At 49.4% G+C, this 22401-nt stretch overlaps 1 pseudogene; it reads left to right on the plus strand.

Annotated features, from left to right (window-relative positions):
• Positions 1 to 226: 226 nt before the first annotated feature.
• On the plus strand, positions 227 to 3983 carry LOC123039158 (uncharacterized; annotated as a pseudogene).
• The last annotated feature ends 18418 nt before the right edge of the window (positions 3984 to 22401 follow it).

The raw sequence follows: 22401 nt of genomic DNA on the forward strand, positions 1-22401 counted from the left end.
CATGCCTAAGAACGGGAGAGTGGACTTGGTTGGCAACAATGTCAAGGCGACGACCGATACGGCAGTGATGTGCTACCAGAGGAGCGCCGTCGACGAAGAAGCCAAGCCGAGCAAGATGGTCGTTGACGTGGCCCTGCTCAACACGTAACAAGTGATATAATCACGAAAAGTTATGTCTGCTTCAATCAACTTAACACGAGGTGTTGAATATAATTGCTCATAGGAGATGGACTCCATCATTGCAGTGAAGCTGACACAGGCTCAGGACGTGGATAGATCTATTTACGCTTCGCTCATCAAGAAGATTCGTTACCTTATGTCCCTTCATGATTCTTGTATTACTCATATCAATCATAGTCAAAATAAGGTTGGTGATAGTCTAGCTAAGTTTGCTCGTCTAGAAGGCAGAACCATGACTTGGTTATGTTCGTGGCCTCCGCGTTGGGGTTTGCAGCGATTGATTGTACCAACATTGTTTTTTTTTAAGAAAGGCAAAAGATTTGCCTCATTCAATAAATAAGAGGAATAGAGTTTATGGTCGTGTTACAACACAGACAACACCGTAACAACCGAAAAAAGTGACCAACTACTCTCCCGTCATCAAGTATCCCAACTTTCTAGCACCCATAGTTACCCAAAGCGTGGCCTCCTTGATGTTGGCGAGAAGCACCGTCGGTGGAGCACTCTTCTGACGAAACACCCGCGCATTCCTCTCGTTCCAATTGTACCGACCTAGTGATTGAGTAATGCATTATTTCACCCGCAAAAAGAAAAAAACTTAACACGAGGCGCTAAATATCATTGGTCAAAGCGAAATTCACAACTGTAAGTCAATTTTGGCAACAAGTTCACGTGTGCAAACATACCAGGACGTGTCAAATTTCAGCGTGAACGAAGTTTCGTGGAAAGTCCCACGAAGTAAAACCCATCGGTGTACAATTTCCTCAATCAGAGACACACATCCTCTGTGGCAAAGTGACGAAGCCAACCATTTCAGTGATACTAGGCAGAGCCAGCCACGCGCATTCACTCACCAACACCATCTTTTGAGTGCCGAAAGAGAACTGGAATCGAGGTAGCTGCGATAGGGTAGGCACTGGGTCTGGAGTTGAAGGCCGGCCGCCGTCCAAAAACCATCTTTTCCCCCTGCTCGTCTCCATCCTCCTCAGTGTTCCCACTTCTCGGGGCCGGAGAAGCACAATGGCGTCGCTCGCCGGAGCCGCACTCGCCTCCTGCAGCATCCTTCTCCTCCTGCTCGTCCCCTGCGCCCAGGGCCAGGGGCAACCACCCGAGGCGCCGGAGGAGGCTTGGGCCGAGGGGCAACCACCGGAGGCGTCGGAGGACGCTTGACGATGCTCTTGTCCGATGGCGGGTGCCGCGCCTTCTCCGGCCTCGTCGCCATGACGGCCGGCGTGGGCGACGCGTTCCGTGAGCAGATCGGCAGCGATCTGGGGCTCACAATCCTCTGCCCTGAGGACGAGGCGGTGGGGGCGTTCATGCCGAGGTTCCATAACCTCACCGCCGACGAGCAGGTCGCGGTTCTCCTGTACCACGGCCTGACGATGGCTTACTCTGAGGCAGTGGCGGGGCCACCGTTGTATGGTTGGATGTAGTTGAACCCAACGAAACTTGGTAGCTACGTACGTATCGGCAGGTAGTTTGTACGCCTGAACCCAGTAAAAAGATTAGGCTGACCCCATCAATCTCGTGAACTGCCTCGGTGGATAGGCTAAAACGGCCCAAAGGCCCATAAGTAAATTGCCTCGGTGCCCACAGCTACCCAGGTCTCTCAATCGATCCTCAAAAAAAAAGGTCTCTCAATCGTGAACTGTACACATACGATTCCTACGCAGCCGCCGCCACGCCTTTACTCGTTCAATTCGCCAATTCACCTCTGGCCTCTCTCCTCTCGTCTCTTCTGTTCGTCCATCCATCCATCATCAGAACCCAGCGGCAAGCCGTCAATTCAATTCCAAATTGAAGGTACAGACTTGTGAGATTGCAGTTCTGTCTAGCATAATAGTCTAGTACCATGACAATATTTCTGCTGTAGTTTGCTAATGTACATCACGGACTTTGATTGATCCAGATGATGGAACAATATTCTTAAAAGAGGAATCGATCACCACATCAAGACAAAGATGCAGACATGTTAAGATGACCTGTTAGATGTAGGCAAAATTCATCAAATATGTCATTGCAATTAGTCTTCTCACACATTGGAGGAATTAATTTGGATCAGTTGCCTAATGATCCAACGGATTGGCAGAGAATTTCATAATACACAAGTAAACGCCAGGAGCAAGTTGAGATTACACGCAAATATTTAACTGTGGGAATTAGAAACCACTGGCTAAGTTTGATTATCCACAGAGAGAAATTTGAAGATACTCAACGGCGATTTAATGATGCCAAAGAAAAGCGGTGCAACAAAATGGGTGAACGGTTTATAAATGATTGTCTAATTTGCTATGGGAAGAAATATATGTTTTCTACCATTCGTAATGATCCAGTGTTTGGTCTTTTTAAGATAATGAGACAAATAAAAAGGAGACACTCTAAAATATGAGCAACTTTACTTCTTCTTTTTTGGCTTGATGGTACTTATATTAAACTTGTCAAACTAACTTGTCCTGTGTTTACTGTTTTCAGAAAGATGAGGAGCTATGAAGTTATTTGGGTACTAATTTATTTATAGTATCTAAACAAGTGGTTTTAGAATTTCACCCAACTGGTATGTCTTATACTCTTCAACTATTAACATAGCAAAATATGTAGTAGGTACTATCATATTTCTATTTGTTTTGTTATTTTGGGTGTTGTAAGATGGTGTAAAATAGCTTTTATGCTTAACTAATTCGTATCAAATCCTCATGAGTTAACAAGTGAACCCAATGACTAAATTTTCTGGCTCCGCCCCTGCTCTGAGGAGCTGCTCAGCTGGGTGACCTGGGTCCACGGGGAGTTCTCGACGCTTGATGGGGAGGATATGCTCACCATCCGTCACCACAGAGGCAGGCTGATGCTTTCTTCGTGGCCGCCGTCGTCACGTAACAAGACCAGGATCACCAAGACGGTCGTCGACGACGACCATCTCGCCGTCTACCTCATAGACGCCGTGCTGATTCCGGCAGATCCCAAGCGTCAAAGAGTTGTGGCACTTATCATCATTATTCTGGTACTCGTTGTCGGCGTGCTCGTGGCGTTGTGAGTTTTCTTTCCTCACACTTAATTCCGCTACGATCAAATGGAAGCAATCAGTTCATGCAATTTGTTGGCGCACTAGCTCGATCTTGTTCCGCTTCCGCCCCACAGAGTTTTGAGCGCCTTCGAGCTGGTGCTAGAGGATTCTATCTATGTATAAATCGTATACTAGTACAGCTAGTCGACAATAATTTAGATTTGGGCTTTCTGTACATATAAGTCAATTTAATGAACATTGTTAATTAGTTTTTACGGGTATATTTTAATACAAACCCCACCGTTAGTTTTTACGGGTATATTTTAATACGGCTGCTTGAATTGCTCCAGCTTTTCTAAATCTTGATTATGTACGCTAATTGTAGTATCTGTTATTATTATTTTGCGGGTGGCTAACTGTATCTATGTTTCCCCTGCAGATTCTTGCTGTTTCATGTATATCTTGGTTCTCTTGTGTGCCGGCTGACAAGGTGGTGTAAGGATCGCGCTGCTGCCTACGCTTCGGCCGCCCGTGTCACTCCACATGGGCAAGGGCAACAAGAACATTAGCCTATGGCCGCTTCGGAGTGCCTCGCCTCCTCGGGTCATTCCCTCGTACTTATTTCCGTTTGTGGTGACAGATTTCACGGTTGTTTTCTCCGTCTTCGATGTATATAGTGGTGTTCAGCGGGGCGGTGGGATGGTCAGTTGATGAAACTGCAGGATCTAGATCGTGTTATTTTTCTATGCACATATATTTATATATATATCTTTTGCCGGGAACACTTTCCATGTATTTTGTGTTTACTTACTTATGGATCTAGGCTTCGTTTGATGTAACGAAATACTGGTGGCCATGAGTTCGATATGTAGTGGAGTAGGAGTAGCATTGGAACTTCTATTGCAAGCATCCGTCCATGGGGCTGCATTAGATGAGGGAGGAGTTTCATTTTATTATGCACCATAGTTTCTTTCAACAGCTTTCAGAAAAACATATATATCATTCAAATGACATGATGCAAACCGACTTGGTGACAAATGACAAAGGAGAAGTGGTGTTGGCATGTTAGCATTGACAACATAATTTCACATACGTTTCTCAGGTTGTTCCGTGTAACTTATATTGTATACATGATCTTGTGCGTACATACAGTCAGCGATCTTGTCAACCATATAAGCAGGCTGCAGGTTGCCAACTGATTGGTCATTAGGAAGGTACCAAGAGCTTATTTTGCAACCTAACCATGTTGTTCATGTGCACGCAGCAAACGTATACTCCTTCCAATGTACTATCCGTAGCATGCACAGGTGCCATCTTTAGAAGAAAAAAATTTGAAACATGAGGCAACATATTTGCCTCATCTCAATATCTCATTAGTTGAGAAGAAGAAAGACAAGGTTTAAAAGGTAATATGACCATAAAGATCACTGACCGGACGCGAAAACCGCACCCAACCAGACCTTACAAATCCGGCCCAAACGCCCAGAATGACCGACACTCACCATACCCGGCCCATGCATGGGGCGGATATGGGGACGCCTGGACGCGCCCACTGTGTCGGCTCTGACAAGCCCGACCCATCCCAAATACTCTCAAAATTGGCTAGTCCTCCACTTCGACCGATATCCTCCTACCTCCATCCTACATTTCCTGTCTCTGCATCACAACCCACCTCCTCCCTTGCTCGCTGTCCTCATCCGCCGCTGCTGATGTCATCATCGACAACCATGTCTGGCACCATGGGCACGGATGATGCCTCGGTGGAATTGGTCGTGCTCCCCAGCCTGATGGTTCCTTGCAAAGTGGAGAACCTTGCCCGGAAGGACCATCGCCGGAGGCAGCGCGAGCGTGAGGTGGCGGCGAAGGTAACTGCAGAGGTGCCCGGTCCTAAGATGACCTTTGTGCCCGGTGCTGAGGACATGGACTTTGGTGCGACACAGACCAATCCGAAGGTTGTAGCCGTGGGAAAAAACAACTTGTCGGTGGTGCCCGACTCCGTTCCGCCCTCCCAGTGTACGGGCATCCTAGATTTGAGATTTTCGCAAGCCGCCCCCGATGCGTCCATGATGGCCGACTCGCCACAGCTCCAAAGGCATCGGGTGACATCAGGCTATGTAGGCTCCGGGCGTGCCCACACATTGTTCGATGGAATGCCTGACCAAGAGCAAGTGCAATCTTTGCCCCATTCACGCTTGCATTCGTAAATTGTTTTTTTGCACATACCACCACATCAATGTTGTAGGACGATAGTTAAATTGCGATGCATATTGTAGGAACAAATATTGCATAACATGATAAATGATGGTCAAGAGTCTTTGCAATTTACCATGGAAGATACCAATTCCTCGGTGTTTGAAGTGGAAAACGTCACACACTAAAAGAAGAAGATAGTGAAGCCAAGAGGTCCAGCATTCACATAATTTAAAGATGTTTTGTTGTGTGAAAGATGATGTAACACTAGCATGGATCCGATATGTGGAACTAAGCAAAAAATGCAAGAAATATTGGAAAAATTCTCAAACTATAGCATGAGAAAAAACATTACGTGAAGCCACACCCAATTGCTAGCAACCGTGACTCGTGCTTTGTCCAACATAGATGGTCACTCATCCAAGATTCCGTGAGCAAATTTGTCCATTAACTCAAACAAGTTGTTGGCCGGGACCAAAGCGGCATCGGAGTTCAAACCCATGCAGCTTTTACTGCGGCTTTGTACCATCAAGTAGAGAAGAAGACATTCACTTTTTCATATTGTTGCATGAAATTGAATGGGAAACCCAAGTGGAAAAGCTTCCTCGAGGAGATTAAAATCGGCACGGTAAGCTTCTCAGGAAGATTGTGTTTTGAGTCAAGACGCTGGGAACGGTTACCCGACAGTGGATTCTCGTCAGCCGGAGAAGTATCTTGGCAATAAAACCATGTTTGGTTCCAATCTTTAGGGTGACTCGGCAAGCAAGCATAAGGAAAGATGGCATCTCTTCTTCGTTGAATTGAGATTCCGCCAAGTTCCAAGATGGGTCCATTCATAAACTCATTTTGGTGGTCCAAATAAAAACATTCCCTAAACAATTCAACACTGGGCTCTTCTTGAAGGTATACTTTGCAGAAGACTTGAAAATTGTGGATATTTGACACGAAATTGGGTCCGATGTCTTGAGGATGAAGTTCAAAGAAGTGCAGAACATCTCAGAAAAATTTAGAACCGGGCGGTGAGAAGCCCCGGTTCATGTGATCAGTAAAAACAATGACTTCACCATCCTTTGGCTGAGGTTTTTCTTCTTCTGGATCAGGGGCACGATAATGCATGACAGTCTTTTCTGGTAAATAGCCAGTTTTCACAAAGTCCTTAAGTGTGTTCTCAGTGACAATGGAGGGAACCCAGTTACATGAAGTGGATGTCTTCGGAGGCATTATGAAGAAAGAAGCCTAACAGAAAGAATAATTTTGCCAGTTTAAGTTGATTCATTAAGCCGGAGGTAAAACACTACAGTACATATTCAGCACAGCGGCTTAAAATGGGCCTAATGACATATGACTAGTTATAACTGGTGAGGTAAGCTGCCATGACAATATTGGCAGTTAATATCTCTCCAGAAGGAAAAATTTCGCTAAGTGAGGAACAAACCGATTTCATAGACTGAAGCTATAATTTCGGATCTATGGCAGTTTAGAAAATGCAATAAGTTCTAAACCTAAATATCACAGCAGCAGGAGAACTAGCACAAGGGCGAGATGTTTTGCATCTGTAAAGCAAGTTTTGAGATAAACAGAGGGAGTGGAAACAGGTTCTGCGCGTCCTAAGGGATATATTTGGATCTAAAATAAGAGCTAACTAGAAGTACAGTGAAGAACGATGAAGAACGACGAAGAACTCGAAGAACTACAGAAACCCTAATGGAGATCTACGGTGGAGAGGATAAGGGGCTTATTGGATCCAAGGAGCAATGAGGAGGCGCTGCAGTTTCTCTTGTCCCGTTCAGGTCGATGCAGCGCCAAGGACGAGGAAGACGGTGAGCTTGCAGCGGCGACGGAGCTCGAAGCGGCATATGAGTCGCGAGAGGAGGAGGAAGACGAGAAGGAAAGGGGGGGAGAGAATGAAAGGAGGTTGTCTGACCCTATTTATAAGGAGAAGGGTGAACAGGTAGGCGCGAAAAATGAGGAGGCCAAAACATGATTATCCAGCGGTTCGGACACCTTGATTTTCGGAAAGGTCATTAAAGACAAAGATCCGTTAAGATATGTTGGATATTGTGTAGAATTAAACGGCAGATGACATCATGGCAGGTTACCGCAATCGCAGGAGATGATGCGGGTTATGAGTTCTCACGCAAATGAAGAAGGGAAGATTGTTTCTGAGTGTTGAAGATTGACATGAACAAGTTCAAATCAACCTGGGGCCTAAATGTTGGGGATATGACTATTAGGTATGACCCGCCCAGGAGGGGCCAGGTTATACCTATGGCGGTTCATCCATACGAAGCCCATGAGGATACTAAGATGGCGGTTCACAGGCAAGGGCCCAAGGCGCAAGGGCGACTTAAGGCCTGTAGGAGTAAACCACTATATGTATATGACTTGTATTGTAAGGCAGGTATATTTAGTCACCGAGCCGGACACGTTGTCTATGAGCCAGCCGGGACTCGTGAGCCGCTGGGCGTCAACCTGTATATATAAAGGGACGACCTGGCGGTGGTTCAGGGCAAGAAAACAAGAGATCGAAAGCTAGGTCAAGCGGATTCGCTCCCTGGTAACTGAGACATAAGCAATACCACCTCAAACTGGATTAGGCCTTTACCTTCACCGCAAGGGGCCGAACCAGGATAAACTCATGTGTCCTTTGTCCCGTTTAACCCCTTTAAGCTAACCTAGTTGCAGTGGCTCCACGACTAAGTCCTCACACTAGGACATCTGCCGTGACTATTCCACGACAATCACCGTTTGGTTACGAGGTAACCCATCGGGTAAGAGAGTCCGAGGGACTCGGCGCACCAGTTGATTTCACCACATCAGTAGCATGAATTGCATTGCATTAATCTGAATAATTGTCATGATATTGTTTGCCATTATGCTTATGTTTGTTGTGATCTTGCAAGTACATTCAATGTACTGACCTAGCGTGTCATGCCAGATTTCAGGTAAATCGTATCGGATCGAAGAGCTTCCCGCGTCTAGATCGTGTCCACATCGGTGTCCCTGTGCTATGGAGTTCCACGTCGTCGTCGTTCCGCTGCCGTGTAGTTTATGTGATCGAGGCCCCTTCATGTGCATTAAATAATGTACATATTGTTCAGCCGCACCGTGTGTGCTGCTTGGCCTCGCAACTGGATGTAATATCAGACCTATGTTCCTGCTAGCATCAATAAAAGCAGTTGATTTCTGTACCATGTTGTTGTGTGTTGCCAGAAGACTTGTTCTCTGGGCTGGCAATGCAAGGTAAACCGGTTGCTCTGATCCGGGGTGCTACAACCACCACATTCCCATTTTAATGCAAGGAGCAGACTCCAAAGATTTGGGATCAATGGTGTTGTGATGGGTTGGTAACAAACCTGGCCATCCACGCTGAATCGGTGGTCGGCCCGATAGCATGCATGCTGGCACGTAACATGACTAAATAGGTGGTTTCTGTCATCATTCTGGGAACGGGGGTCCCCAGATTTGCATGCATGCGGCCTGCAGCGTGGCTCACCAGCGGCCCAGTACGGCCCGTCTTCTTCAACCCAAGTTCAAGACCCTCGCGAGGGGCCAAGCCTCACGAGACAGACGACACAAGGCCTCATCAGGGGCGGCCTCACCAGGCAGGCTCACGAGGAGGCGGAGAGATCAAGGCGAGGGATACCTCGCGAGGTGCTCATGACGCAAGCCATGACGATCAAGACCAGGCGGGCGCTAGCCTGCGCAGTGTCCTCGTTTCCTCTTTGGTGCAAAGGGGGCAAGTGATAACCCACAAGTATAGGGGATCGCGACCGTTTTCGAGGGTAGAGTATTCAACCCAAATTTATTGATTTGACACAAGGGGAGCCAAAGAATATTCTCAAGTATTAGAAGTTGAGTTGTCAATTCAACTACACCTGGATAACTTAGTATCTTCAGCAAAGTATTTAGTAGCAAAGTAATATGATAATAATGGTAACAGTGGCAAAAGTAATGATAGCAGTTTTGTAGTAGTTGTAACAGTAGCAACGGTAAATTAAATAAGCAAAGCACAATATGTGAAAAGCCCGTAGGCATTGGATCAGTGAGGGATAATTATGTCGGATGTGATTCCTCATGTAATAGTTATAACATAGGGTGACACAGAACTAGCTCCAGTTCATCAATGTAATGTAGGGATGCATTCCGAATATAGTCATACGCGCTTATGGAAAAGAACTTGCATGACATATTTTGTCCTACCCTCCCATGGCAGCGGGGTCCTAGTGGAAACTAAGGGATATTAAGGCCTCCTTTTAATAGAGTACCGGACCAAAGCATTAGCACTTAGTGAATACATGAACTCCTCAAACTACGGTCATCACCGAGAAGTATCACGATTATTGTCACTTCGGGGTTGTCGGATCATAACACATAATAGGTGACTATAGACTTGCAAGATAGGATCAAGAACTCACATATATTCATGAAAACATAATAGGTTCAGATGTGAAATCATGGCACTCGGGCCCTAGTGACAAGGATTAAGCATAGCAAAGTCATAGTAGCATCATTCTCAGAACATAGTGGATACTAGGGATCAAACGCTAACAAAACTAACTTCATTACATGGTAAATCTCATCCAACCCATCACCGTCCAGCAAGCCTACGATGGAATTACTCACACACGGCGGTGAGCATCATGAAATTGGTGATGGAGGATGGTTGATGATGACGATGGCGACGAATCCCCCTCTCCGGATCCCCGAACGGACTCCAGATCAGCCCTCCCGAGAGAGATTAGGGCTTGGCGGCGGCTCCGTATCGTAAAACGCGATGAAACTCTCTCTCTGATTTTTTTCTCCGCAAAAGCAAATATATATAGAGTTGGAGTTGAGGTCGGTGGAGCACCAGGGGGCCCACGAGGCAGGGGGCGCACCCAGGGGGAGGGGGTGTCGTGGTTCTAAGTCTGACAGTAGAATGGGGGGTAGGTATGGAGGGGCAAGATCCTAGCTATGGAGCAGTTGTAAACACAAGGGATGTACGAGTTCAGGCCCTTCTCGGAGGAAGTAACAGCCCTACGTCTCGGAGCCCGGAGGCGGTCGACTGGATTATGAGTGTATGGGTTACAAGGGTGCGAACCCTTTACACTGAGGAGGGGGGTGGCTTATATAGTGTCTGCCAGACCCCTCCGGCCCTCAGTTATGCAGGGTTTAAAGTACATTAAGGCTAGGCGTTACTGGTAACGCCTTACATAAAGTGTCCTAAATGCCATAAAGACTACTTAATTACAGACCGTTTGGATGCAGAGTGGCTCTTGATCTCCTGGTGGTCGAGTGAGTCTTCATGGTCGAGTCCTTCGAGTCTGTCGAGTGTAGTCCCTCTTGGTCGACTGGAAGGCAGTTTCTTCTGAAGGTGTCCTTGGGAAGGGTACTTAGGTCAGGTCTATGACCCTACCCTAGGTACATGACTTCATCATTAGCCCCCGAATGGATCGAGGTTTGAGTGAGGAAGGAGTTGATAATATTTCCGACCCACTTTTGTGTTCTGAACATGTACCATCGTGGACCAATAATCTCTTTGATGATAACAGCAACTTTTCTTTCAGTCGCCTTGATCCATTCTTTTCTCCCGTCGAGTGAATTTTTGAATTTAGTAAACTTCCGAGCAACGGATCGCAGGGAATCTCCTGTCTGACAGATCGATCTGCTGTTAGCGGATTTTGTGGGATCCGAATTTTGGGAAGCGCGCGAAACGGGGCGGACCGCGGCGCTCGGATGGGATAGGGCATCGACGCCTCGATTCCCGCGCCGCCTTTTTTGCCACGTATCGCGTACACGCGACTGTTTCGGGATGTGATAGGATCGTCCGGGCCCACTCGTCAGCCACTCAGAAGTGCCCTTATAAAGGCGCCTGGTGAGGGTTTTTGAACAATATCTCTCCATTCTTCCTCCTGCCCTCTCCCTCTCCGCCCGCCGTGCCTGTTCTCGCCCCTGCCCATCCACTCCTCGTGCGCTTCGTCGGCAACAATGGTGAAGGAGAATATGGCGGCTTTGGAGCACGCGAAGAAGGCAATGGCAACGGGGAAGGCGAAAGGGCGAGCGCCCAGTCGGGGCGGATCCTCGTCCAGGTCCCGCCTGCCGCATGGCTGGGTACAAGGGGATTGGATCCGCTCGACCATCACCGAGATGGATCTCACTGAGATGGCCAATGAGGGCTTGATCCCTCATGGGGCAGCGAGGCTCCCGGGGAACGAGTGGCAACCACAGCCGCAGGAGGGTGAGTGCGTCCTTGTAGCTACTCATGTCGACCGTGGATTCTCCTTGCCTCCGAGTGTTTCCTTCCGTGGTTTCTTGAATTTCTTTGGGGCGCAACTTCACCATTTCAATCAAAATTCCATCGCCTACCTTGCTGCCTTCGTGTCCATGTGCGAGAACTTCCTGGGCTGTCGACCGCATTGGGGTCTCTTTAAGCACATATTCACTTGCCGCTCATAGACTGTGAAAAAGGCGAGTCCGGATGACGATAGGACTAAGGTTATTCAGATGTGTGGGGGTCTTGGGATTCAGATGAGGAGCAAGAGTACTTTTACGGCCATGACTCTTCCTGAGTCGGTCAGAGGGTGGCAGTCGACTTGGTTCTACTGCCAAGACGAGTCGACGCCGGGGCAGTCGACTGGTCTACCTCCGTTTTCCATGGACCGAGTGAACAAGCCCTCTTCTCTGAAGGTGCTCCCCGAGGAGAAAGCCCAAGTGAAGATGTTGATGGAGCGTGTAGTCCAGCTAGTTCGGGAAGGAGTGACGGGTATGGACCTTCTGGAGGTCTTCCTTAGGCGGCGCATCCAACCACTTCAGTACCGAGGCCATTGTATGTGGCTGTACTGTGGAACCGAGGATGAAACTCAGGTCCATCCAGAAGTAGTCGACGACGCCACACTGGAGAGGTGGATGGCCGTGATCGTAGGGAATAAAGACAACCCTCAAGGAGCCAGGAGGATTCCGCCACTCGACCATTCTTACACTCCAGACACGGTATGCCCACTTTATCCCCAATTGTAATCTTGCCATACTTATTCTGCTTTTGCTGCAAATTGGTCGATTGATCTTTATTTTGCTGTCTGTCAGGCCACCACCGAACTATACTCGATGCCCAATGGAGCACAGACGCCGACTGAAGAGGAGGAAGGAAGTGGGGGCAAAAGCCAAGAGGACTGGGATTAGGACACTGCTGCTGATGATGAAGATGACGACTCTGATGGGGAGGAAGAAGAGGAGGAGGAGGAGGAAGTTGCACCGCCTCGCTCGGAAAGATGCTAGAAGCTCGTCCATGACCCTGCAACCGAGCGTGGTAAGGGGGTCGCAACTGTCGTTCAGTCGACCAAGCGCCCTCGAACCACTTCTTCGGCGCCGACCGAGAAAGCTCCGAAGCAATCCAGGGTGGCACCGTCGAAGCCGGCCAAGGTCTTGCCGAAGATGAAGATGGCGATCCCCACTATCTCAGGGTAATGATGCTACTTGAGTTTTTCTGTTCCCCATGAACTTATTCTTGGTCGACTTATGAATCATCCGACTGACTTCTGGAACTGCAGCGCTGCTACTTCTGATACCTCGGCCAGGGCTGACGATCATGAGATGGAAGACGCTGCCACTTCAAAACCTGGTACGACTTTCATCGTTCTGTCTTCAGTCGATTGACTTTTTGTCTCTAATTTTTGATTCTTTTCTGTAGCTCCGTCTAATGTCGTTATTACCCTTCCTGACGACGACGATGAGGAACCACTAAAGCAAAGGAGGAGCAGGAAAACGTCTGCTGGCAAGGCGACTCAGAACGTGCCGGCGCCCGAGACATTGGTCGCGGAGGGAGAGAACACCACTCGGCCCACCGTATCTTTCGCGGTGCCGTTGACGAGTGCTCACCCCACATCGTCGAGTGCTGCACAGCCTTCACTTTTCTCGACCCACTACGTCCCAGAGGATCAAGCCAGTGCTGCGAAAGAAGCGATACGCCAGGCGGGAGTCATGATGGAGCAAGTGAAGGCCATCCGAGAAGCCAGCCAGGCAGCCTATGACGCCAGTTCCACTCTTCAAAGTAACGTTCAGGTCAGTCGGTCATCGCCTGTTCTGTTAGGATATGATATCTGAAAATTCTTCTTTCTGAAATCCGTAGTAATTGTCTTACACCCACTGGGTGTGTCGAATTCCGGGTTAGTGGGGGCACGCTGAGTGCACCCACTGGGTGTAGTCCCCGAGGCTATGGTGGACTGCTGGCAGTTGACCATAGGCTTTATAAGTTAAGTTTTTCCTTCATTCGACTAGGTCGAATGGATTTCCCAAACCGGTGGGGGCATGCTGAGTGCACCCACTGGGTGTAGTCCCCAAGACTGTGGTCGACTGCTGGCAGTGGACTATAGTCTGAAGAGCATCTCCTGTTTTTTTTGTCGTTGGTCGACTGGTCGACTCTTGACTTGATAGAACTAGTGGGGGCATGCTGAGTGCACCCACTGGGTGTAGTCCCCGAGACTATGGTCGAATATTTGTATTCAACCGTAGTCTTAGAAACGTATGAGTTTTCCTTAGTCACTCGGAAGTGAATTGTCTTTGACATTTTGTCGATTGGTTCTTCGTAGAAATCCTGCGACCTCGCGGCTCGCTACACAGAGTTGGAAAACAAACACATCCAGCTCGAGCTTGATCTGAAGCTGGCCCAGGAGAATTTAACGAAGGCGAAGGAGGAAGCCAAAGGTATGTTTGGTGAGGCTTCGACGACTGCCTTTGCCCCTCATTTGTTTCAAAGTCTGACCTTGCTGTAACTTTGCAGGCAAAGTGAAGGAGGCCCAGAAGAAGAAAGACCTTGAGTTGGCTGCAATGCAGAAAACAACTTTAGAGAAGACCAAGCTAGCAGACGAGAAGTTGGCTTCGGTCACCAAGCTTGAAGAAGAAAACACCAATCTGAAAGCTGCTCTTGATGCCGCCAACCAAGAGGTCAGTCGACTGAAAAGTGATAATATTGCTCTGAGTGACAAGGCCAGTGAGTTGGTGGGGAAGAAGAACGATCTGGAGGCTTATCTGGGTGGACTCACCAAGAAACTATTCCTCATGCTCGAAGGTAATCTTTGCACCAAAACAGGTATTTCAACTGTGATCTTTCCATTCGACTGTTGTCTTGACTCGGTGGTTGTGCTTGCAGAATTTTGCCAAAACTTTGAAGAGGAGACTGGTCGACTGGAGCCTAACCTGGACCCCATCAACTCTCCAGTGAATGATGAAGTCGCCATGAACGTGCTCCGGCTCGAATCTCGTGTTGCTGCCGTCGTTGATTATCTCGCAAGGCTGAAGGTCGCCACTTCCCGCATCGACGCTACGCTCTGGCCCAGGGAGACGCTCCAGAATGACCTCGAGTCTCTGATGACTCGACTGAACACAGTCCCAAGTCGAGTGCAGGAGTGGAAGAAATCCTCTGCCAGGTGGGACGCAGATGTTGCTCTATCTCTGGCCCGAGTCCATTGCAAGGATGCACGAGAAGACAAGTTGGCGGCTCTTCGGGTGGCTAACACCAAGAAGCACGATTTCTGGTCCTTCATGGAGACCTTCATCACTGCTGCCACTCAGATTGCTGATGGAATCGACCTCGACGAGTTTGTTGCACCTTCCAGCCCTCCACAGGAGGGGTAAAAAACTTCTTGAGCTCGACACTTTAAATTTGCCTCGGTATGCCGAGTGATTTTGTAACCGACAAACCTTAACAGGCCTAGCGCCTGAGCACTTTTGGTTCCGTTAGGTATCTATTCGAACTTGGATTCGACGTTTGAATATGCTTGTATTTGGTTTGAGATGTCTTTTGCAGGTTAAAGAGAGATGCTTATTGCAATCGACTTGTTCCCCAATTCACTTAGGCAGGCACTGGGCTGCAGCTAAGCCTCCGAGTGTGAGGTTTGCTCTCCACTTGGCAGGATTTTCAAACTTAGGCGAGCACTGGGCTGCAGCTAAGCCTTCGAGTGGGAGGTTTGCTCTCCACTCGGTAGGATTTTCAAAAACTTAGGCAAGCACTAGGCTGCAGCTAAGTCCCCGAGTGGGAGGTCTGCTCTCCACTCGGTAGGATTTTCAAAACTTAGGCGAGCACTGGGCTGCAGCTAAGCCCCCGAGTGGGAGGTCTGCTCTCCACTCGGTAGGATTTTCAAAACTTAGGCGAGCACTGGGCTGCAGCTAAGCCCCCGAGTGGGAGGTCTGCTCTCCACTCGGTAGGATTTTCAAAACTTAGGCGAGCACTGGGCTGCAGCTAAGCCCCCGAGTGGGAGGTCTTCTCTCCACTCGGTAGGATTTTCAAAACTTAGGCGAGCACTGGGCTGCAGCTAAGCCCCCGAGTGGGAGGTCTGCTCTCCACTCGGTAGGATTTTCACGTTGTACTTGTGGCGTAGCTCGGAGGAGAGGGTAGCAGTCGACCTGCACCTCGTCCTCCTTGCGACCGCATGTTGTACTTGTGGCGTAGCTCGGAGGAGAGGGTCGCAGTGGACCTGCACCTCGTCCTCCTCGCGACCGCACGTTGTACTTGTGGCGTAGCTCGGAGGAGAGGGTCGTAGTCGACCTGCACCTCGTCCTCCTTGCGAGCGCACATTGAATTTGAACTTAGGCGAGTACTTAGACTGCAGCTAAGCCTCCGAGTGGGAGGCTGGCTCACCACTCGGTAGGATTTTATTGAAACTTAGGCGAGTACTTGGACTGCAGCTAAGCCCCCGAGTGGGAGGCTGGCTTGCCACTCGGTAAGGATTTTATTAAAACTTAGGCGAAACGGATCCGCAGCTAAGCCCCCGAGTGGGAGGCTGGCTCACCACTCGGTAGGATTTTATTGAAACTTAGGCGAAACGGATCCGCAGCTAAGCCCCCGAGTGGGAGGCTGGCTCGCCACTCGGTAAGGATTTTTTTTACAAACTTAGGCGAAACGGATTCGCAGCTAAGCCACCCACTGAGGGGGAATTTTACTGAACAAATAAAAGTGACAAAAATCATTGGGGAAATTATGACACTATTATCTTGCAAAACATGAACTACAGAAGTACTTTTATTACAACTCATCCGAGTGAAAACTTTAAGTGTAAAATGGGCGGAGTAACTCCGCGTTCCAAGCTCGGGGCTCGTCAATATTGTGCTCGACGTTGTAGAGACGGTACGCTCTGTTATGGAGAACCTTGGTGATGATGAAGGGTCCTTCCCAAGAAGGAGCAAGCTTGTGTGGTTTCTGCTGATCCACTCGGAGAACCAAATCTCCTTCCTGGAAGGCTCGACTCTTCACGTTTTTGGCGTGGAAGCGACACAAGTCTTGTTGGTAGATGGTTGATCGGATCAGAGCCATCTCCCTTTCTTCCTCTAGAAGGTCGACTGCATCCTGCCGCGCTTGTTCTGCTTCAGCTTCAGTGTAGAGCTCAACTCGAGGAGCGTTGTGGAGTAGATCACTCGGTAAGACCGCCTCGGCTCCATAGACCAAGAAGAATGGAGTTCTTCCAGTCGACCGGTTAGGCGTGGTCCTTAGACCCCACAGCACCGAGGGGAGTTCATCGATCCATGCTCCAGCCGCATGCTTGAGGTCACGCATCAGTCGGGGTTTCAACGCTTTGAGGATCAAGCCGTTGGCCCGCTCCGCTTGTCCATTCGACTAGGGATGGGCGACTCAAGCATAGTCGACTCGTGTGCCCTGAGATGTGCAGAACGCCCTGAATTCCTCCGAATCGAAGTTTGATCCATTGTCAGTGATGATGCTGTGTGGGACTCCATATCTGAATATCAGTTCTCTGATGAAGCTGACAGCAGTACCGGCGTCAAGGTTCTTAATGGGCTTAGCCTCGATCCATGTGGTGAACTTGTCGACTGCTACCAGTACATGTGTGAAACCGCTTCGTCCTATTCTCAAGGGACCAACCATATCCAAACCCCAAACTGCGAAGGGCCAGACGAGTGGAATGGTCTTCAGAGCTAATGCAGGCCTGGGTGACATGTTGGAGTAAAATTGGCATCCTTCGCACTTGTCGACTATTTCCTTTGCCATTTCATTCGCCCTTGGCCAATAAAATCCGGCTCGGTATGCTTTGGCCACGATGGTCCGAGAGGACGCATGATGGCCATAGGTCCCCAAGTGGATGTCATCAAGGATTATTCGACCTTCTTCTGGCGTTATGCACTTCTGACAAACTCCAGTCGCGCTCTCTCTGTATAGCTGTCCTTTGATCACAGTAAAGGCTTTGGATCGACGGACGATCTGTCGATCCTCTTCCTCGTCCTCCGGGAGCTCTTTTCTCAGGATATACGCGATGTACGGAACTGTCTAGTCGGGAGTGATCACTAAAGCCTCCATGACCAAGTCGACCACTGCCGGGACTTCGACCTCAGTCGGATCTGTGGCACTCTTGGGCTGCGGAGCTTCTTCGGTAAAAGGATCTTCTTTGACTGATGGAGTATGAATATGCTCCAAGAACACATCGCTGGGAATGGCTTCTCTCTTGGAACCTATCTTCGCCAAATCATCAGCCGCTTGATTTTTCAGTCGGGGTATATGATGGAGCTCTAACCCCTCAAACTTCTTTTCCAGCTTCCTCACTGCATTGCAGTATCTAGTCATGGCTGGGCTTCTAACGTCCCACTCCTTCATCACTTGGTTGACCACTAAATCTGAGTCGCCATAAACCATAAGGCCATGGACGCCGAGTGAAATGGCCATGCGCAACCCATACAAAAGGGCCTCGTATTCTGCCTCATTGTTGGAGGAATCAAAGTGAATCTGGAGCACATATCTGAGCTTATCTCCTCTGGGGGAAACCAGGACAACCCCAGCACCGGAACCATTTAACATCTTAGAGCCATCAAAGAACATGGTCCAATGCTCCGAGTGAACTTGAGTCGGTTGCTGTTGTTCAATCCACTCGTCAAGGAAATCTGCTTTTGCTTGGGACTTAATGGCTTTCTTTGCCTCAAACTTGATATCAAGGGGAAGCACTTCAATCGCCCATTTCGCCACTCGACCAGTTGCATCTCTGTTGTGCAGAATCTCTGAAAGTGGAGCGTCGCTGACGACTATAATGGAATGATCAGAGAAATAATGAGCAACCTTCTTCGTGGTCATGTAGATCCCATACACAAGCTTCTGATAATGAGGATATCTTTGCTTTGATGGAGTCAAAACTTCAGACAGATAGTACACTGGGCGCTGAACCTTGAAGGCTTTCCCTTCTTCTTCCCGTTCGACTATAAGTACTGTACTGATGACTTGTCCTGTGGCTGCAATATAAAGCAACAGAGGCTCTTTGCTGATTGGAGCAGCAAGCACCGGCTGGGTGGAGAGAAGAGCTTTTAGCTCGGCAAACGCTGCATCAGCTTCTGAAGTCCACTCGAACTTGTCTGCCTTCTTCATCAGTCGGTAAAGAGGCAATGCCTTTTCACCGAGTCGTGAGATGAATCGACTTAATGCGGCCAAGCATCCAGTAAGCTTCTGGACATCGTGCACCCGCACGGGGCATTTCATTCGGAGTATAGTGCCGATTTTTTCCGGGTTAGCGTCGATTCCTCATTCGGAAACGAGAAAAGCGAGTAACTTGCCACCAGGAACTCCGAATGTGCACTTTGATGGATTGAGCTTGATATCATACCTCCTGAGGTTGGCAAATGTTTCAGCAAGGTCAGTCAGCAGGTCGGAACCCTTTCGCGACTTTACCACCATATCATCCATGTACGCTTCCACATTCCGACTGATTTGAGTGAGCAAACACTTCTGAATCATCCGCATGAACATGGCTCCGGCATTCTTGAGGCCGAATGGCATGCTGATATAGCAGAAGCACCCGAATGGAGTGATGAAAGCTGTTTTTATCTCATCGGGTCCGTACAGACGGATCTGATGGTACCCGGAATAAGTGTCTAGAAAAGACAATCTCTCGCATCCGTAGTCGAATCAACAATTTGATCGATGCGAGGGAGAGGAAAATGATCTTTCGGGCAGGCCCGATTGATGTGTTTGAAATCAATGCACATGCGGAGTGACTTGTCCTTCTTGGGAACCATGACGACATTGGCGAGCCACTCGGAGTGGTATATCTCTCGGATAAATCCTGCTGCCAATAGTCGAGCCACCTCCTCGCCAATGGCTTCTCTCTTCTGGACGACGGACCGTCGAAGATGTTCTTTGACTGGTTTTGCTGCTGAGTCGACTCTAAGGCGATGCTCAGCCAGTCCCCTGGGAACACCCGGCATGTCAGCTGGCTTCCATGCAAAGATGTCCCAGTTCTCACGGAGGAACTGGATGAGCGCTTCTTCCTATTTACGGTCGAGTGTTGTGGAAATATGGGTCGGAGCCGCATTGGGGTCGGTCGGGTGAATGTGAACAGGCTTTGTCTCACCGGACGACTGAAACGCTGATTCTATGGAAGGCTTCTTAGCCTGCAACAAATCGCTCGGATCTGCATTTTTCTTATATTCCTCTAGCTCGACTGTTGTCACCTGGGAGTCGGCAATTTTCGAGCCTTTCCGGAAACACTCTTCTGCTTTTTTCCGATCACCAGTGATAGTGATCACACCTTTGGGGCCGGGCATCTTCAGTTTTAGGTACACGTAACATGGTCGAGCCATGAACTGTGCGTAAGCTGGTCTCCCCAAAATAGCGTGGTAAGCGCTCTGAAAATCCACGACTTCAAATGTCAGCTTCTCTTTGCAGAAATGCTTCGGGTCACCGAACACCACGTCCAGAGCTATCTGACCGAGTGACTCAACTTTCTTCCCAGGTATGACTCCATGAAAACTCGTGTTGCTGGTGGTTAGTCGGGACATCGGAATGCCCATTCCTTTCAGCGTGTCCGCATATAATAAATTTAGTCCACTACCACCATCCATTAGCACCTTTTTCAGTCGAGTGCCTTCGACGACCGGGTCGACCACCAAATCTTGCCTCCCAGGGGTGGCTATACGAGTCGGGTGATCAAACTGGTCGAATGTAATGGGAGTTTGGGACCATCTCAGATAACTGGGTGTCTCCGATGCGACCATGTTCACCTCACGATTGATAACCTTCAGTCGGCTCTTGCTTTCCACATCCGCAAAGATCATCATAGTGGAGTTAACATGAGGATATCCTCCCTCACTGTCCTCCTTGTCTTCGGCTTTGTCCGACTCCTTTTCCTTGTCCTTGGGCTGTTTACCTTGGAACTGCTGGATCAGGAGCCGGCACTGGCGAGTGGTATGCTTCGGGTAAATGAAATTACCCTCTTCGTCTTTCTTCGTGTGGATGTGGCACGGTAGACCCATCACGTCATTTCCTTCTTTATCCTTCACCTTTTTGGGGTTCCAGGATCCTTTGGGTTTTCCTTTGAACTTGCCTTGAGTCACGGCCAGAGCCTCTAAAGGAGCCGCTGGTTTGGCTTTCCACTTCTGCTTCCGACTGGAGTTCCCTTTCTCCGACTGACTAGGCTTGTACTTGCCGCTCTGGAGTCGGTCCTCTTCTTCGCCGTTGGCGTACTTAGTAGCAATTTCCATCATCCGACTCAGGGTCATATCTCCGGTCCGACCAAACTTCAAACTCAATTCTCTGTTCTTGAAGGCGCATACTGCCTGATGATCAGACACGTTCTCCACGGTATGATGCAAAGTGACCCATCTTTGAATATACTCTCTTAAGGTCTCATTCGACTTCTGCACACAAACTTGCAGCTCTGTCAATCCATCTGGACGCTTGCAAGTTCCCTCGAATGTTCTGACGAACACTCGGGAAAGATCTTCCCAAGTGTAAATGCTGCTAGGAGTTAACTGATTCAACCATGCCTTGGCCGAACCTTCCAACATGAGTGGCAAATGCTTCATAGCCACTTCATCATTTCCACCACCAATCTGCACCGCCACTCGGTAGTCTTCAAGCTAAGTTTCAGGCTTAGACTCACCGGTGAACTTGCTGACTCCAGTCGCCAACCTGAAGTTGGGGGGAATCACCGCGGCTCGGATAGCCCTGCTGAAACATTCCGGACCAGAAACATGCACTCGGCTGCTAGTGGGCGCATCTCTGTCGTGGCCACCTCGATGAGCTCTGTTCCGATCGACCAAGCCTTGCACGATGATGGATCGCGCGTCAAAGCCTGGCTCCCTGGGGTCGACCGGAGCTCTTCGTCCCACACTGAGCTGGCGCCTGTCATCTTGCTGCCGATGAGCGTAGGACCCACCCCTCAGGGGAGGAGTGGGCACTCGACGCCTATCATCACGATCGTATCGGTCACCATATTGGTCCCGTCGATTCTCGCGTCCTTCACGCCGTGGAGGCGATCTAGGGCTGTGAGCCGTCTGAACCGTATTCGCAGCGACGGATCGACTGTGAATCCTGTTGCGTGACTGCGACACGGCTGAATTCTGATCTCCTGCTGCCCGGAGCAAATCTCTAATCTGCATCAAGCCTCTGCTAGCCTCCGACTGAGAGGGCTGAATCGACTCTGCTATACGGGTTGCAGCTGCTAAATTCTGAATCGGGGTTCGATATACCTGAGTCGGCTGCGGGAAGAGTTGACGTCGACTGGAGTCGGGTACTCGTTGCCGCGCGTGCTCGTCGAGTGCTCGCTGGAGATTCTCCAGATGAGTGCATTTAGCCAAGTTGGCCAAACGCGCCTCCTCCAAGGCACGAGCCTTGGGGGTTTCTCCTGCTATAGGAGTATGCAGGGCATCCATGTTCCTGCGGCGAAGTTCTTCCCTTTGCAGGGAGTTAAGTGGCTCGGGTTGATATTCCTCATGGACTTGAGCGGGGTCGCCTCCACCGTCTACCCTATCGTCGCGGGGGAAGCTGGGAGGGCTACGAGGCCCGTTGACCATCAAGACCTCTGCCGCCGGATCGCTGCTGTCGCACTCGGATGCGGTCTCTACGGGGCCAGTCGATAGATCGAACAGGCCGTAGAGAGATTCGTCGGGCTCGATTGCCGCGACTTGGGTGGTGGCCGACTGGCGGGCCACCGCATGCCTTACCCACCACTGGAGCCTCGACCGACCAGAGCGCTTGCACTAGCGGGAGACTGAGAGGGAGGACGATAGGGGAGTCGACCGATAAGGAGTCGACGGCTGCCGCAGCAGAACGCCGCGGACAC

Source organism: Triticum aestivum, chromosome 2B (genome assembly GCF_018294505.1).
Source record: "Triticum aestivum cultivar Chinese Spring chromosome 2B, IWGSC CS RefSeq v2.1, whole genome shotgun sequence".
NCBI lineage: Eukaryota > Viridiplantae > Streptophyta > Magnoliopsida > Poales > Poaceae > Triticum > Triticum aestivum.